An 18579-nucleotide genomic window follows, 5' to 3' on the forward strand; every position below is an offset into this window, starting at 1 on the left:
TAACTCAGTTAAAACTCAGTCAGTGAAAGTTATGCCATGTGTGATATCCTTGGAAGCAGGAAATGCACCTGAGCAGTTTCTTTGTGATTGTGCATGATGATGCTGTCGAGGCCATGAAGGAAAAGACTGTATTAATATCATTTTCCCATGTTTCACAGCTCGCTGAGCTCAGCAGCCTGTTTAAGAGTTTATGCTACAATCCCTCACCTCGATACAGCATCTCTGGATCATCCCTATGAAGCTTATGAGACTATTAGGATTACTAAATATATTTATATACTGCAGTACTCCTCAGCTCAATCACAAAGTAATCTAGTATCCACAAGTTCAGTCCCAGTAGGAATTGCTAACAGCTAATTCAGCATGCATTTATTGTTGATGGAACATGAACAGATCAAGCTAAAAACATGCGACTGAACTTTCAGCCTCTACAGCAACACTTCTTGTTTACATCCTCCAAAATCTCCAGATTCTAGGAATCACCACATTCCAGGTGGAAGTGTGACTGTGACTATTTACTGACTGTAATAAATCCAAATAACTGGATTTTGTGTGCATATTGTTGCAAAGTGCGCTGCTACATGAGAAAACCAGCTCTGATTGTTACAAAAGGAAGTCATCTGATAAGCTGCAAACACGCCTGCTGCCAAAGCTCCAGCTTCAATAATAACTGGATTCCAGAAGAACAACAACAGCTGGTAAATCTGGAAATGCATCTTCACCATCAACACAACCTGCATCTGTATGTGAACCAGCATCAGCTTCACACTCCTTTGTTGAATGTGTTGATAATGTTATAATGGCTCCATAAAGCAGGAGGATTATTGGTGTAAATGTAATATTGTGTGGAGGATGTTTAGGTTTGTAATGTGGAAGCTTTGCTTTTATTTTCAGCGTGTGAGTGTGTTTGTGTACCTGCAGCCATTATTGTTGTTAACATGAGAGATTAGCCTCTGAGATTGGGTCAGTTAAATAATGAAAACATTGATTGTTTGTGTGATTCTGGAGGATGGATTATTTAAGGAGGCTGAATGATGCTGTGTGTGTGTTTTTGTCTCTTTCTGTCACAGTGTGTGTGTGCTGTGCATTGAAAGGCTCTCAGGTTGGCTCCAGCACAAACACAACGTTGTTGCCCTGGTTTGCGTTCTTAGGAAGATGAAACTTGAGTAAGATGGACAAAAAGTGAAAGAATACAGGCCACAGTGGAGACGAGAGCTGGACTGAAGCCTTTCTCCAGGGTGAAGTTGCCCAATAGAAACTTGGAGCTGAATACTCAGCTAAAGTGTGGCAGAAGAGTCGCCCTCTGCAGTGCTTCTGTTTGCACAGAATAATTCATGTTAGAAGCTGATAGACGAACCCAAAGTGCCGTATAGAAATGCAAACAGGCGCTTTGCTCTGAGAACCCAAACCAGCTGTTGTTTGTGAAATTGGCTGAGCGTTTAGGGAGTGCCTGAGAGCATGAGGATGGGAATAGATGTTTGTATCTGTGTGTGCCTGTTTGTCTGTGTCTATATGTCAGGTTGGGTATCAGACGCCACCTCTCTGGGGACATCTCAGGCCTCCAAGGTTTGGAGGCCCATCTCCCCCCACCACTTCCCCTGCCGGTGGCAGACGCCCTCAGACATCGGTGCGTTGGTGGTTCTTTGTGTCCGGGGGTGGGCGCTGAAGCGAGATCGATCAACTGGAGACCAGACAACAAACGACGGAGGCACCAGACGAATGCAATCAAACGATGAGTTTATTAACACAGGAGAGGCAACATCTGCATATGTCTTCCTCTGACAAAAATTCATCAAAAACTGGTTTTATACCATAGAACATTAACGCCCACACATATACGTCAATACAAGTCAAAAATACATAGTTGACAGACATGAGCGCATCTTATACATTTTCAGTCATATAACTTCTCTTTTCTATAACACCTGCCTTTTAAGGTAATAAACTTCAAGCTTCGGGATCGTTAAAAGCTAATAATTGACCCTCGTCACCAATCACTAAGTAAACTGAATTGGCGCAGGTCTCAAAACGAGAGCAGAAGACACTTGGGCCTTCGCTCAGGCCTGCTACTAGATTTATGTGTATTGTAAGCATGCATGCAATTAACCTGCTATGTTCTCATCTTCCCTCAACATGTATCACCTGGACACTCTCACCAGTGAAGCTTAAAACCCTCTTGGATGGAACATCAACTCTAAACAAGCACAGTTATGCAATGTGTATAAAATAAACTCAACCTGTGAATAAAAAGGTCACTGTAATAACAAACATCTTCAATGCATTATGAACCCCATAAGAAATATTACTGATAAAATAATACTGTAGAACATGTTATTAATGCATTTATCATAAGGCAGATTATACGGTTACAATAAAAGAATCTCTGAATCCCAACAGCGCCCAGGTACCCACCGGCTCACTCCTTGGCGGCTGCTTATCGGGGCCTGGAGCCTGGGGCTCGCTCGGGCCACTTCGGGGATGGGGTGCCCTCGGCCTCTTGGCCCGGGGCTCGGTCACTCAGGCACAGCTGGCTGCCGGCGGAGCTCACGGGCACGTCACTACCCCCCTGGCTTCTGCTCCGCGGCTGCTGAGTGACCCCTCATCTGGGACTCTCCTCAGCTCTTTCTGGGATAGTGGCGCGGCTGCCCCTCTGTTGGTCTTCCTTGGTCTCGTGTGTTCTGGGGGCCTCTGGATGTCTGGAGTTTTGATCTCCTGGAGGACGGGGCAGTGGCCCCCCACACCCTCTAGCAGATCATTACATGAAGGAACCTTTTAAAAACAAGCGCATTCATGCTCACAGGTGTACACACGGGTGATCACACACAAACTACACCCTTTTTGGCTCCTACCTCAAAGCACACTGTGCGCTGTCGATCTCACGTGCTGCACAATAATGTCTAACATTTAGTATTTACTGTCATATTCCCATATATCATTGTGATCTTGTTTATTACTCTCGTTTTCTTCTGCTTGCTTTCTTTTTTCTTTCTCAACAGGTGATCCAGGTGATCGATATATGTATTTTTTGTCTGCTTATTCTGTTGGTTTTTGTTTTTTTTGCCCTTTTTCCCCGTCCCTCTTCTCAGGTTTTTTTTTTTCCTTCTTTCCCTCTTTCTTTCTCCGCTTTCTTTCCACCAGTCAAGTCTGTCCCGTATTCAGCAAGTGAAAATAAAATAAACAATAAAAGGTGAATCAAATGGACCATTACGGCAAGGCTGGGATGGTCCATTTGGTAAAGTAAATCCGTTGGGCATCTTTCTTCGCCTTTAGACAATAATTCTGATGGCAAAAGAACCAAACGGGACAGGTTAAAAAAGAAAAAAAAAAAAAAAAAAAAAAAGGGAATGCCCGGAACGACCGCTGCAGGCTGAATGTTTGCCAGACACGGGGCGGGTCTGCAGCAGCCAGTAAGCTGCAGCCGCTCTGCTTCCACTGCACCAATAACTGCTGCTGCCGTGGCGTGCAGGCAAAACCAGCCCAAGTGTTTGTGAACGCTTTTGAGCGTTTTAAAGTGCAGACATGTTCCATGTTTGGAAAACGAATCCTGTTTTCACGCGTGCATCTCCGTCCTGCACAGGAATAAAATACACAGAACATTTCCTCTTTGGAAGAAAACTGTCAGTACGACGAGTACACGCTGCTAATAATGCTGACATGTTGACTTTGGAAAGGAAGGAGGAAACACATATTTATAAAAGCGTATACGGACGTCTTTCTGTTTCTCCCCTTTCTATAGAAGGAACTCAGAAAAAGATGAAACCTTATCACACACAAGAGTTGAGAAAACCACAACTTCTGACCTGCTTTGTCATAAAATTAGCCTAAAAATGCAGTGCAGCATTTATTCATGTGGTAAATGCAGCTTATTGTCAGTGTGACGAAAAGCATAACCTAAAAATCATGAGGACGAAAATCATAAAATATTTTATAATGATATACTAATTTTTAATGAGTAAACACAGAAAATGTAACTATTTTTAGATAAATATCATGGTTTGTGTTAAAATACAGCTGTTTTAAAGAGCTGCAGACATGAAACATCAGTATCAAAGTTTTGGTGAATAATTACAACATGACTAAATTAAGCCAATTAAACAAAATAGAATAGAATAGAATATTCCTTTAATTTTCCCACAGGGGGAAATTTGGTTGTAATAGCAGCAAAAAAAACACAAACAGAACAGGACACAGGACAGAACAGAAACACATAAAAGTTTTACATATTTACATCATGGACCAAAAAGTTACCAAAACGGTAATGTACAGTTATTAAAATTAAAGTACAGATAAGTGACAAACCCAGGTCGTAGTGTGATATATGATATATATGATTAACAAAGTCTATCAAAACATGCTTTAAAAAATCATATCCAAAGCATCCGTGTGTTGAGGAGACGTCAACTAAAGCTGAACTAGATCCATGCAGTACTTCCATGTACTACCAGATTGTACCAGGAGATGGTGCTGTGAGCCAAGCTAACTTTTATTTAACAAGCAAAAAGAAGAGATTTTATTTAAAACTAGAAAGCGAAAATTTCAGAAGAAATTTTATGTGTGCCTATGCCGCTGCTAATCAGTGTAGTTTGCCATTCATACGGCTACAGAGAGCAAAACTCAGCAGAGCAGCCATTCTCCACCATGAATTATGATAAAAACAAACACCGCTCGCGCCTCACAGATGACAGCTTACAGTTTTGGGTAAAGATGAGGTGACTTCGTACAGCCCCGATTTGCAGACGCTGTGCACAGAGGTTCATGAGCAGAAGTCCCATTGTATCACGGCAGACCCCGACAATGTTTGCATGAACATGCTTTGAAGCATTACGTTATGGACCACTTTTCACACATGGTTGGTGTACCCACACAGGCAGCCGTAGCTTTTCAACTCATAGCCCAACACACACCCAAAAAACAGCCGAGAGAGCACAGACTTTACACCCGTGGGTCCACCTCCCCTGCAGCGGCACTGCAGACCACGCCCCGACACACATCAAACACATAAAATAAATATGTATGCACTTTCGCATTCACTTTTTGTTTTTTGTTATTTTTACACAGTGTTCTGAATGATGAACAATGGTCTACAGCCAATCTTGTGTATTATTATACAAACTTTGGTTGTAAGATTCAGATAACTATTTAATAAAAGCTAAATATTTTATACAGGGAGTGCAGAATTATTAGGCAAATGAGTATTTTGTCCACATCATCCTCTTCATGCATGTTGTCTTACTCCAAGCTGTATGGGCTCGAAAGCCTACTACCAATTAAGCATATTAGGTGATGTGCATCTCTGTAATGAGAAGGGGTGTGGTCTAATGACATCAACACCCTATATCAGGTGTGCATAATTATTAGGCAACTTCCTTTCCTTTGGCAAAATGGGTCAAAAGAAGGACTTGACAGGCTCAGAAAAGTCAAAAATAGTGAGATATCTTGCAGAGGGATGCAGCAGTCTTCAAATTGCAAAGCTTCTGAAGCGTGATCATCGAACAATCAAGCGTTTCATTCAAAATAGTCAACAGGGTCGCAAGAAGCGTGTGGAAAAACCAAGGCGCAAAATAACTGCCCATGAACTGAGAAAAGTCAAGCGTGCAGCTGCCAAGATGCCACTTGCCACCAGTTTGGCCATATTTCAGAGCTGCAACATCACTGGAGTGCCCAAAAGCACAAGGTGTGCAATACTCAGAGACATGGCCAAGGTAAGAAAAGCTGAAAGACGACCACCACTGAACAAGACACACAAGCTGAAACGTCAAGACTGGGCCAAGAAATATCTCAAGACTGATTTTTCTAAGGTTTTATGGACTGATGAAATGAGAGTGAGTCTTGATGGGCCAGATGGATGGGCCCGTGGCTGGATTGGTAAAGGGCAGAGAGCTCCAGTCCCACTCAGACGCCAGCAAGGTGGAGGTGGAGTACTGGTTTGGGCTGGTATCATCAAAGGTGAGCTTGTGGGGCCTTTTTGGGTTGAGGATGGCGTCAAGCTCAACTCCCAGTCCTACTGCAAGTTTCTGGAAGACACCTTCTTCAAGCAGTGGTACAGGAAAAAGTCTGCATCCTTCAAGAAAAACATGATTTTCATGCAGGACAATGCTCCATCACATGCGTCCAAGTACTCCACAGCGTGGCTGGCAAGAAAGGGTTTAAAAGAAGAAAAACTAATGACATGGCCTCCTTGTTCACCTGATCTGAACCCCATTGAGAACCTGTGGTCCATCATCAAATGTGAGATTTACAAGGAGGGAAAACAGTACACCTCTCTGAACAGTGTCTGGGAGGCTGTGGTTGCTGCTCCACGCAATGTTGATGGTGAACAGATCAAAACACTGACAGAATCCATGGATGGCAGGCTTTTGAGTGTCCTTGCAAAGAAAGGTGGCTATATTGGTCGCTGATTTGTTTTTGTTTTGTTTTTGAATGTCAGAAATGTATATTTGTGAATGTGGAGATGTTATATTGGTTTCACTGGTAAAAATAAATAATTGAAATGGGTATATATTTGTTTTTTGTTAAGTTGCCTAATAATTATGCACAGTAATAGTCACCTGCACACACAGATATCCCCCTAAAATAGCTAAAACTAAACACAAACTAAAAACTACTTCCGAAAACATTCAGCTTTGATATTAATGTGTTTTTTGGGTTCATTGAGAACATGGTTGTTGTTCAATAATAAAATTATTCCTCAAAAATACAACTTGCCTAATAATTCTGCACTCCCTGTATGAGAGTAAGAAAGAAAAGTATATCTTTGTGTCCACCTTTCTCTGTTAATGCCCTACCTGGCCCCCTGGCAAAAGCTTTGCTAGATCCGCCCCTGCACAGTTACCAGCTGTCAGCTAAATAAAAAAAGGAGCTTGGTGTTTATTTCTCTCAGAAACAGTTCATAACTTCCCTTCAACTCATTCATGTCACCTAAAAAAAAGGTAAACCTGTTTCTCCATCACCTGTTCAGCTCTGATGATTCAGTAAGGTCATCTCCTGGTTTCGACCAGCCGCTTCTACAGCTGTGGCTCCAGCAAACATCAGCTGATACTAGAAATTAAAATCAAATGAATTCTAACAACAGCTGATCAAGCTTAAACGTGCTGCTGTTGTTTAGCGCGATAAACAAACAAGAGAGAAAAGCCGATCATTGATCAGTTTCATGACTGACGTTTGAACAGGCGAGAGAATGACAGGGGAGGCTGTCATAAACTCCATCGTGCTAGCTACCACGCAGTACGAGTTATTATAACTGATTGTAAAAAGTCAGCACAACAAAAATAAACTACACCTAAACTCGGTTTATATCTGACCCAAATAGAGTGCAGGTCATAACTTCTTACCTGAAATTCAGTTCACCTCACGCTCCGACCGGCAGCCGCCTGCTTCTCCTGCCTTCGGTTTCCCTGATCCACGATCTACCACCGGTCGATCGGCGGTCGCCTCGCCGCCTCGTTCCCCGCATGTTCTTTCTGACACACACCGGTGGATAGCTGCCCTCGGTTGTAGCTCCGCGTCAGCGACTACCAAACAACTCAGTTATTTTTTCCACATCGACCAGCATCTGGACAATCCACCGCCTTTCACTGTTTGTACCGTTACTAAAAAAAACCCCTCATCGGCTCATAAAAACGAAAAATAAGTCCAGCTATGACCCTGAGTCAAAAAGACAGCCAGCTCGGGTTAGCTAGCTACCTGTCTAGCTCTTTGCAGGCACCGAAAACATCAGAGCTAATATGGGATGTCTTGGTAACACGAGCAGATATTTGAAGTTTACATCTGGCCAATCCACCACCTTTCACTGTTTATACCGTTACTAAAATGAATAAATAAATAAATCATCGGTCCATATAAACGAAAAATAAGTCCAGCTAAAACACATACTGTCGGCGAGCGACCGGGTGCTGACACGAGTTTCACCCGCCTCAATATAAGCCAAGCCTGGGTGCTTTTTCACGAAGGGTCGCTAGCGGTGCTAGCTAACTATGCTAGCGGCACTAGCTAGCTAGCCGGCTATCAGCAACACATAAGAGAACTGCTGCTAAATAAACTACACCTAAACTCGGTTTATATCTGACCCAAATAGAGTGCAGGTCATAACTTCTTACCTGAAATTCAGTTCACCTCACGCTCCTGCCTTCGCTTTCCCTGATCCACGATTGACCTCCGCGTTAGCAAACACCGGTCGATCGGCGGTCGCGGCATGTCCTTTCTGTCATACACCGGTGGATAGCTGCCCACTGTTGTAGCTCCGCGTTATAGCACCACCAAACAACTCAGTTATTTTTTCCACATCCAGCTGTAACTCCGATTCTGTGCGAGCATTTGCGAGAGACCGGGGAGGTGAAACGACAGAGAGAGTCCCCTCGCTATCCATTTGCAGCCAAGTGCGGCAGCTAGCTAGGTAGCCGGCTAGCTGTCAGGCAGGACCGACGTCGTCAGAGCACTGTCGCTAAATATGGGATGTCTTGATAAAACAAGCAGATATTTGAAGTTTACACACCTACATTCTCGCCTGAAAATATCTTAAAAGTTTATTTTGTGACCTAGAAACACGAATAAAAGACATATAAAACGAAGTGGTGGCCGCCATTGTTCACTCTGTAGAGGCGTGCTATGAATTGTGGGATATGGAGTTTTCAACACAAGGATAAATCTTTTCGGCTGTACTACTCCCGGTATACCACTAGAGAGAGCCAAGACACCACAAATGAAGTCTGTTTATTTGGCGCCAAAAGATGAATTGGCCTAAATTTGTACTAAAATATTAATATTTAAAAAACTAAAAAAGTCATAAACACCAAAAGTCACAACATAATAGTCCAGCTCCAGCCGCACAAAATGATCTAACATATGTAATCCTAATGTCAAAACTGTTTGGCAGAGGAGCGCGGGAAAATTTTCACTAAAATATTAATATTTAAAAAACTATAAAATTCATAAACACCAAAAGTCATAGCACACCATTCCAGATCCGGCCGCACAAAATGAGGTAACATATATGAAGCTTGTCTCAAAACTGCGGGGCGTGATACGTGCCGAAATTTAGGCGGAAGATGGAGAATAATAATAATAATAACTAGAAAGGGAAAATTTCAGAAGAAATTTTATGTGTGCCTATGCCGCTGGTAATCAGTGTAGTTTGCCATTCATACAGCTACAGAGAGCAAAACTCAGCAGAGCAGCCATTCTCCACCATGAATTATGATAAAAACAAATACCGCTCGCGCCTCACAGATGACAGCTTACAGTTTTGGGTAAAGATGAAGTGACTTTGTACAGCCCCGATTTGCAGACGCTGTGCACACAGGTTCATGAGCAGAAGTCCCATTGTACCACGGCAGACCCAACAATGTTTGCATGAACACGCTTTGAAGCATTATGTTATGGACCACTTTTCACACATGGTTGGTGTACCCACACAGGCAGCTGTAGCTTTTCAACTCATAGCCCAACACACACCCAAAAAACAGCCAAGAGAGCACAGACTTTACACCCGTGGGTCCACCTCCCCTGCAGCGGCACTGCAGACCACGCCCCGACACACACATCAAACACATAAAATAAATATATATATGCACTTTGCATTCACTTTTGTTTTTTGTTATTTTTACACAGTGTTCTGAATGATGAACAATGGTCTACAGCCAATCTTGTGTATTATTATACAAACTTTGGTTGTAAGATTCGGATAAGCATTTAATAAAAGCTAAATATTTTATATGAGAGTAAGAAAGAAAAGTATATCTTTATGTCCACCTTTCTCTGTTAATGCCCTACCTGGCCCCCTGGCAAAAGCTTTGCTAGATCCGCCCCTGCACAGTTACCAGCTGTCAGCTACACAAAAAAAGGAGCTTGGTGTTTACAGGGAGTGCAGAATTATTAGGCAAATGAGTATTTTGTCCACATCATCCTCTTCATGCATGTTGTCTTACTCCAAGCTGTATAGGCTCGAAAGCCTACTACCAATTAAGCATATTAGGTGATATGCATCTCTGTAATGAGAAGGGGTGTGGTCTAATGACATCAACACCCTATATCAGGTGTGCATAATTATTAGGCAACTTCCTTTCCTTTGGCAAAATGGGTCAAAAGAAGGACTTGACAGGCTCAGAAAAGTCAAAAATAGTGAGATATCTTGCAGAGGGATGCAGCAGTCTTAAAATTGCAAAGCTTCTGAAGCGTGATCATCGAACAATCAAGCGTTTCATTCAAAATAGTCAACAGGGTCGCAAGAAGCGTGTGGAAAAACCAAGGCGCAAAATAACTGCCCATGAACTGAGAAAAGTCAAGCGTGCAGCTGCCAAGATGCCACTTGCCACCAGTTTGGCCATATTTCAGAGCTGCAACATCACTGGAGTGCCCAAAAGCACAAGGTGTGCAATACTGAGAGACATGGCCAAGGTAAGAAAGGCTGAAAGACGACCACCACTGAACAAGACACACAAGCTGAAACGTCAAGACTGGGCCAAGAAATATCTCAAGACTGAGTTTTCTAAGGTTTTATGGACTGATGAAATGAGAGTGAGTCTTGATGGGCCAGATGGATGGGCCCGTGGCTGGATTGGTAAAGGGCAGAGAGCTCCAGTCCCACTCAGATGCCAGCAAGGTGGAGGTGGAGTACTGGTTTGGGCTGGTATCATCAAAGATGAGCTTGTGGGGCCTTTTCGGGTTGAGGATGGAGTCAAGCTCAACTCACAGTGCTACTGCCAGTTTCTGGAAGACACCTTCTTCAAGCAGTGGTACAGGAAGAAGTCTGCATCCTTCAAGAAAAACATGATTTTCATGCAGGACAATGCTCCATCACACGCGTCCAAGTACTCCACAGCGTGGCTGGCAAGAAAGGGTATAAAAGAAGAAAAACTAATGACATGGCCTCCTTGTTCACCTGATCTGAACCCATTGAGAACCTGTGGTCCATCATCAAATGTGAGATTTACAAGGAGGGAAAACAATACACCTCTCTGAACAGTGTCTGGGAGGCTGTGGTTGCTGCTGCATGCAATGTTGATGGTGAACAGATCAAAACACTGACAGAATCCATGGATGGCAGGCTTTTGAGTGTCCTTGCAAAGAAAGGTGGCTATATTGGTCGCTGATTTGTTTTTGTTTTGTTTTTGAATGTCAGAAATGTATATTTGTGAATGTGGAGATGTTATATTGGTTTCACTGGTAAAAATAAATAATTGAAATGGGTATATATTTGTTTTTTGTTAAGTTGCCTAATAATTATGCACAGTAATAGTCACCTGCACACACAGATATCCCCCTAAAATAGCTAAAACTAAAAACTACTTCCAAAAACTTTCAGCTTTGATATTAATGAGTTTTTTGGGTTCATTTAGAACATGGTTGTTGTTCAATAATAAAATTATTCCTCAAAAATACAACTTGCCTAATAATTCTGCACTCCCTGTATTTGTCTGTCAAAATAGTTCATAACTTCCCTTCAACTTATTCATGTCACCTAAAGAGTAAACCTGTTTCTCCATCACCAGTTCAGCTCTGATGATTCAGTAAGGACATCTGCCGTTTTTACAGCTGTAGCTCCAGCAAACATCAGCTGATACCAGAAATTAAAAGCAAATGAATTCTAACAACAGCTGATCAAGCTTAAACGTGCTGCTGTTGTTTTGCGCGATAAACAAACAAGAGAGAAACGCCGATCATTGATCAGTTTCATGACTGAAGTTTTGACAGGGGAGGCTGTCATAAAGTTCAACATGCGCACACAGCTGTATAGAAACTCCGTCGTGCTAGCTAGAACGCAGTACGAGTTATTGTAAGTGATTGAAAAAGTCAGCACAACGAAAATAAACTACACCTAAACTCGGTTTATATCTGACCGAAATAGAGTGCAGTTCATAACTTCTTACCTGAAATTCAGTTCACCTCACGCTCCTGCCTTCGCTTTCCCTGATCCATGATTGACCACCGCGTTAGCAATCGCCTGCCCGGCCTCGTATGTCTCGTTGGCGGCATGTCCTTTCTGTCACACACCGGTGGATAGCTGCCCTCTGTTGTAGCTCCACCACCAAACAACTCAGTTATTTTTTCCACATCGACCAGCATCATCAGCCCATATAAACGAAAAATAAGTCCAGCTAAGACACAGACCCTTGCCGAGCGATCGGGCGATTAAACACATTTTAGCCACCTCACTATCAGCCAAGCCTGGGTGGTTTTTCACGAAGGGTCGCTAGCCGCGCTAGCTAGCTAAGCTAGCGGCGCTAGCTAGCTAGCCAGCCGGCTATCAGCAACACGTAAGAGAACTGTTGCTAAATAAACTACACCTAAACTCGGTTTATATCTGACCCAAATAGAGTGCAGGTCATAACTTCTTACCTGAAATTCAGTTCACCTCACGCTCCTGCCTTCGGTTTCCCTGATCCACGATTGACCTCCGCGTTAGCAAACACCGGTCGATCGGCGGTAGCCTCACCGCCTTGTATGTCTCGTTCGCGGCATGTCCTTTCTGTCACACACCGGTGGATAGCTGCCCTCTGTTGTAGCTCCACCACCAAACAACTCAGTTATTTTTTCCACATCGACCAGCATCATCGGCCCATATAAACGAAAAATAAGTCCAGCTAAGACACAGACCCTTGCCGAGCGATCGGGCGATTAAACAAATTTTAGCCACCTCACTATCAGCCAAGCCTGGGTGGTTTTTCACGAAGGGGCGCTAGCTAGCTAGCTAGCTAGCCGGCTATCAGCAACACTTAAGAGAATTGTCGCTAATATGGGATGTCTTGATAAAACGAGCAGATATTTGAAGTTTACACACCTACATTCTCGCCTGAAAATATCTTAAAAGTGTATTTTGTGACCTAGAAACACGAATAAAAGACATATAAAACGAAGTGGTGTCCGCCATTGTTTGACTCGGTAGAGGCATGCTATGAATTGTGGGATATGTAGTTTTCACCAAGCATGGCACTCTTTAGGCCGTACTACTCCCGGTATACCACTAGAGAGAGCCAACACACCACAAATGAAGTCTGTTTCTATGGTGCCAAAAGCAGAATCTTTCTCAGGAGCCTAGAAATTGGCCTAAATTTGCACTAAAATCTAAATATTTCAAAAACTATAAAAGTTATAAACACCAAAAGTCACACCATACTAGCCCAGCTCCAGCCGCACAAAATGATGTAACATATGTACCCCTATTGTCAAAACTGTTTGGCAGAGGAGCGCGGGAAAATTTTCACTAAAATATTAATATTTAAAAAACTATAATAGTCATAAACACCAAAAGTCATAGCACACCATTCCAGATCCAGCCGCACAAAATGAGGTAACATATATGAAGCTTTTCTCAAAACTGCGGGGCGTGATACGTGCCGAAATTTAGGCGGAAGATGGAGAATAATAATAATAATAATAATAAGAATAATAAATCCGACGAATAGTAATATGTGTGCCTCTTGGCATAGGCACACATAATAAGAATAATAAATCCGACGAATAGTAATATGTGTGCCTCTTTCCATAGGCACACATAATGATGAAAAGCAGAGCCTCTCAAGAAAAAGATGGAGTTAAAAATAAATATCAGGACGGTGGCACGGTAGGACTGTTGCCTCACAACAAGTAGGTCCTGAGTTCAATTCCACCATCAGTTCGGGGTCTTTCTGTGTGGAGTTTGCATGTTCTCCCCATGTTTGCGTGGGTTCCCTAATCCAATTGCCCATAGGTGTGAATGTGAGTGCAAATGGTTGTCTGTCTCTGTGTGTTATCTTTAAAGTTGATTTTGAGGTGGGATCTCAGTTTTTGGAATATGTCTATTTGAAATTCTGGGAGCTTTATAAAGCACATGTTACTGAGACGTCTGTAGATTATTCAGTATTTATTTCAGTGTGCTGTGCAATTTTTTTAATCACATTTTAAGATTGCTTCAACGTAAATGAATGAACAAATCAGTTGTTTCTTATTTCCAAATTATCTCCCATGATGCTCCTTTTATGGCTGATCATTTAACAAAGTGCTTAAAATTATTGTTTTGACACTTTTTAATTTCATTAACCGATTATTTAAACGAACCTGCAGGTGTGACTTCAATCATTTTAGAATTTTAGAAAGTTTATGGTAACCTGCAATCATCTGAAATAAAATCTAAAAGTATTTATTCTCTTAGTTGGAGAGACCGAGACTTTTAAAATCAGATTGTGTGTGTGTGTATGTGTACGTGCTTTCTCTGTGACAGCAGAATGAAATCTGCTGCATTAATGACACAGAAACACAAGAACGACCCTCTAAACCAATCAAGAGCAGGGACACGTGACAGCAGCAAGAAGTTTGCAGAAAGTGTGATCACATGATGGAGGTTTACCTGCGTGCTGTTGGAGTGATGATAAGAGCTGTACGCAGCAGTGAGTCTGATGATGGATGGAGCTGGTGGAAGTCAGTGTGTGTACTGGTCTCTGACCAGTGGAGAAACCTGCGTGACTTGGCAGGACGTCTGCCGTCCAATCTAAGTGCTGGAAATCAGGGCCTCGACTCAGGCAACACCCTCAGGCTCAGACTCTGACAGCTGGAGCTTTGCAGGACCCTCTGGAGGCTTAATTCCTCCAGAAACACAATTCTTTGATCCTTAATATGCTTTTAAAAAAGTGATTCTTAAAATCCAGACTGTTTTTCTTTTTTTCTTGTTTTTTTTCTTTTTTTTATTTAAATGATCCAGACTGGCTCCATAACTACTTTGTGTTAAATAACCACTGAGTAGTTAGTCTAACTGGGACTCCTCAGTAAATCTATCTTTCTACCATCATCCACTGTGAAATATCCACTCTGATAAGTACTTTGGAGATGCTCCTCACCCTGTGGGATCTACTATCTAACCAACTTGTAACAGGACTGCTGCTGACTGATGTCTTGTGTTGTTCATGTCTTTAATTCAGTATCTGTGATGAAGCTGACTTCCATCTCTCAGTGAAGAAAGTGTGCTGTATTGATGGTTTCAGCAGTGGCTTCGACTGATTATGTCCTATAATGTTGAAAAAGAAAGTTAATCATTGAAAAAAGTCGGTTAATGATGAACAGTAAGAGTAATTTGAGTTTTAGTATCAGCTACTGTAAACACTGAATGCTTAAAGCCTGGTTTTACAGCCAGCTGTATAAGTACAATGTAGAGTCTTATCATAGTTTCGATGACGGGGCAGTAACCATTCAGTCTGGGTCACAGTGATATCTTCACTGACAAACTGCACCATCTACAGCAGATGAACCCAGACTCACTGAGTGTCAGTGAGTCTGGGTTCATCTCCTATAGATGGTGCAGGAGTTGAACCCAGACCCAGACTCACTGCACTCAGTGAGTCTGGATGAAGAGAATTAAGAAGAATAATGTGTCATAAATGACTCATGTGGTCAGTCTTCATTCTGGTTTTGTTTTCACTTTGAGGCTGACGTTTACATTTACTCCAATTTTATTTATACAGCACCAACTCACGAAAAGCTCAGTGAGATTTATATTAAAAGGTAAAGACCCTACAATGTTACAGAGAACACCTCAACAATCAGATGATGAGGAGCACTTTGGTACAATGGGGAGGAAGAACTCCCTTTTAACAGGAAGAGACTTCCAAAACTGATTAGGAGTTGGGAGGGTGACCTCCAGTGTCATTGTGACGATCATGCGTGGAGTGCATACAATCTGCGCATTCTTTATTTCTCAGTAACCGATTTAAAGGAATAAAATATAAAATTTTACATAGACAGCATAGAATGCCAATTTTTCTGAATAAAATTGATCCAAGCAGGTCAGCACAATGTACTAAATGTAAATCTGCGGCGGGGTCCTACTCTCACTGTCTTTGGACTTGCTCAAAATTTCAAAATTCTGGCTCTGTGTAACAAAAGAACTAAAAGGTATATTTATAAGCAGATTACAAAAAGATCCAGCTCAGTGTTTATTGGGGCTGCCAATTCTGAACAAATTTCCAGATAAAAACATATATAAACTACTATGTAAATTGTTGTTTTTGGCAAGAAAATGTATTCTTTTCAATCGGATTAATGAAAAACCACCTACAATAACCCAGTGATATAAACAAATCTTTAGAGTTTACCAATTTAAAGACTGAGTGCAAAATTAAGTGGCAATGATGATATTTTCTTGGATATATGGCGCCCACTATTGGATTACTTACCTGATGATCTGAAGAAAACCATAGAGAGAGGGGCAGCCCCACTCCAATGCCGGGTTAAGTCTGTCAGGACAAATGTGTAAATGCGTGGTAGACCGAATTATCTATACTGTATTAGTTTTCCGCTTACATGTCTCAGAGTGCCTACTGTGTTAAAAAAATATATATATATATAATTTTTTCCTTCTTTTTTTTCCTCTCTTGATGTTGTTGTGGTAGTTGTTTTGTTATTTTTTTGTTTTTGTTTTTTGGTGTTTATTTTGTATAAAGGAAAAAATAAACAAAAATATGATTAACGGAAGAGACCTCCAGCAGAACTAGAATCAGGGAGGATGAACTCTCTCCTGTGATTGGCTGTGGAAGGAGGCAAAGGAGAGAAAAAAGAACGCAGCACAAAACTGAAAATGAGAGAATGGAGAAGAGAAAATCTAACAACAATTCAATTAAGGTTTTATTTATACAGAAGAAGAAACACTGAGTACATCATGGGAATCCCCCAAGCAGCCTACAGCTATTGCAGCGCGTGAAAGACTCGGAACCACACAGCGTTCTGTAACTGGATGGATGGATGATGGATGCAGGATGGATGGATGATGGATGCAGGATGGATGGATGCAGGGTGGATGGATGGATGCAGGGTGGATGGATGGATGCAGGGTGGATGATGGATGCAGGGTGGATGATGGATGCAGGGTGGATGGATGATGGATGCAGGGTGGATGCAGGGTGGATGATGGATGGATGCAGGATGGATGGATGCAGGGTGGATGATGGATGCAGGATGGATGGATGATGGATGCAGGATGGATGGATGATGGATGCAGGATGGATGGATGCCGGATGGATGGATGGATGCCGGATGGATGGATGGATGCCGGATGGATGGATGGATGGATGGATGCCGGATGGATGGATGGATGCAGGATGGATGGATGGATGCAGGATGGATGGATGCATGCAGGATGGATGGATGGATGCAGGATGGATGGATGGATGGATGCAGGATGGATGGATGCAGGATGGATGGATGCAGGATGGATGGTTTTATTTTAATTAATTATGTCCACCAGTTCATTTAAGTTGTTGGCTATTTTTTTTAAAACAGCCACAATTTCTTCTTTCTTCTTCTCTTCGCTGCTTCCTATAAAAGTGAGCAAACACAAGACAAGAGAAGAGGAAAGAAAAAGAATACAAACATTGCATGAGTGGAAGTAAGCATCAGTGGCTTCCAAACAAAACCCAATTTAAAAAAAATAAATAAAATAAAATAAAATAAAATATAATATAATATAACGCCTTCCTCTTTCAAAGTAGTCTCCAAAATTACTGCAAGACATTCCCATTGGCCCAAATTCCCTGTAAAAACCACCTCCAATCCCATGGTCCATCTCTGTGAATGCAACAGATGAAACCAACCAGACATCCAGCAAACATCTTATAAAATAACCTCCATTGAACAGGGTTTCTCTTTGAATACTCTTTGTGATGGAGCACAAAACAGCAGCTACAGTGTCACATTGTTGTTGAAAGTCTGGAAACACCAAATCTAGGTCGACTGAAAGTTTTACTGCCTCTTTCTCCAATCTGGCCTCCCATGTTGCCAATGAGCCTTTCATTCCACTGCTGTGTTTTACTCATTGGATTATTTAAAAAAAAAGATAATAATTAAAAATGCATCAATTATTTTGTTTAGTTTTAAGAATGTGCAGTTGGTACCTCCAGGACAATAACAGACATTATTTTAAACTCTGCAAACCTTCAATGTATGCTTTATTCTAGAACAGTATACTTACGGGGCCCGGCGGCTCCGGCTCCAGGGGGCGCGGCGGCGGCTCCAGGGGGCGCGGCGGCGGTGACGGCGGCGGCTCCAGAGGGCCGGCGGCGGTGACGGCTCCGGCTCCAGAGGGCCGGCGGCGGTGACGGCTCCGGCTCCAGAGGGCCCGGCGGCGGCTCCAGAGGGCCCGGCGGCGGTGGCAGCCTGTAAAAACAAAGAAGTCATTCTAAGCATACTCATCATCATCATATCATACAGCTCTAATGTAGAGTAAAGGCTAAGCAACATAGCGTCTTCTGCATAGCATTGTCCTGTTGAACAGCAGCTGTCCATTGAACATTGCTCTGAAATCATTAAGGAAATAACGTATACAGACATCTTGAAATAAGTCATTATAACAGCACACTTGACTGTGACCTACCTCTTACTTTCAGGGGTCCACCATTGCCTCCCCGCCCCCCCATCCTAAAGGCAGATAATCTAGTGACAACCATCTACCAGCCTCATTACAACCTCTTGCAGACTAATAATAATAATAATAATAATAATAATAATAATAATAATAATAATAAGCAGCAAATTTCTTGTAGCTTAACAAGATTCATTGCCTTAAATTTAGCCAGATTATCTTGTCCATCTTGTTTTGAACATTACAAGCTAGTTCCAGTC

General features: G+C 42.2%; 1 long non-coding RNA gene across 1 annotated transcript; it reads left to right on the forward strand.

Annotated features, from left to right (window-relative positions):
• The first annotated feature begins 559 nt into the window (after positions 1-559).
• Positions 560-1270, forward strand: LOC112845312 (uncharacterized). The gene is made up of 2 exons (XR_003218120.1): positions 560-698; positions 1071-1270. It is a non-coding gene; the product is annotated as an uncharacterized LOC112845312 (long non-coding RNA).
• Positions 1271-18579: the final 17309 nt, after the last annotated feature.

This window comes from Oreochromis niloticus, unplaced genomic scaffold, assembly GCF_001858045.2.
Source record: "Oreochromis niloticus isolate F11D_XX unplaced genomic scaffold, O_niloticus_UMD_NMBU tig00006659_pilon, whole genome shotgun sequence".
NCBI lineage: Eukaryota > Metazoa > Chordata > Actinopteri > Cichliformes > Cichlidae > Oreochromis > Oreochromis niloticus.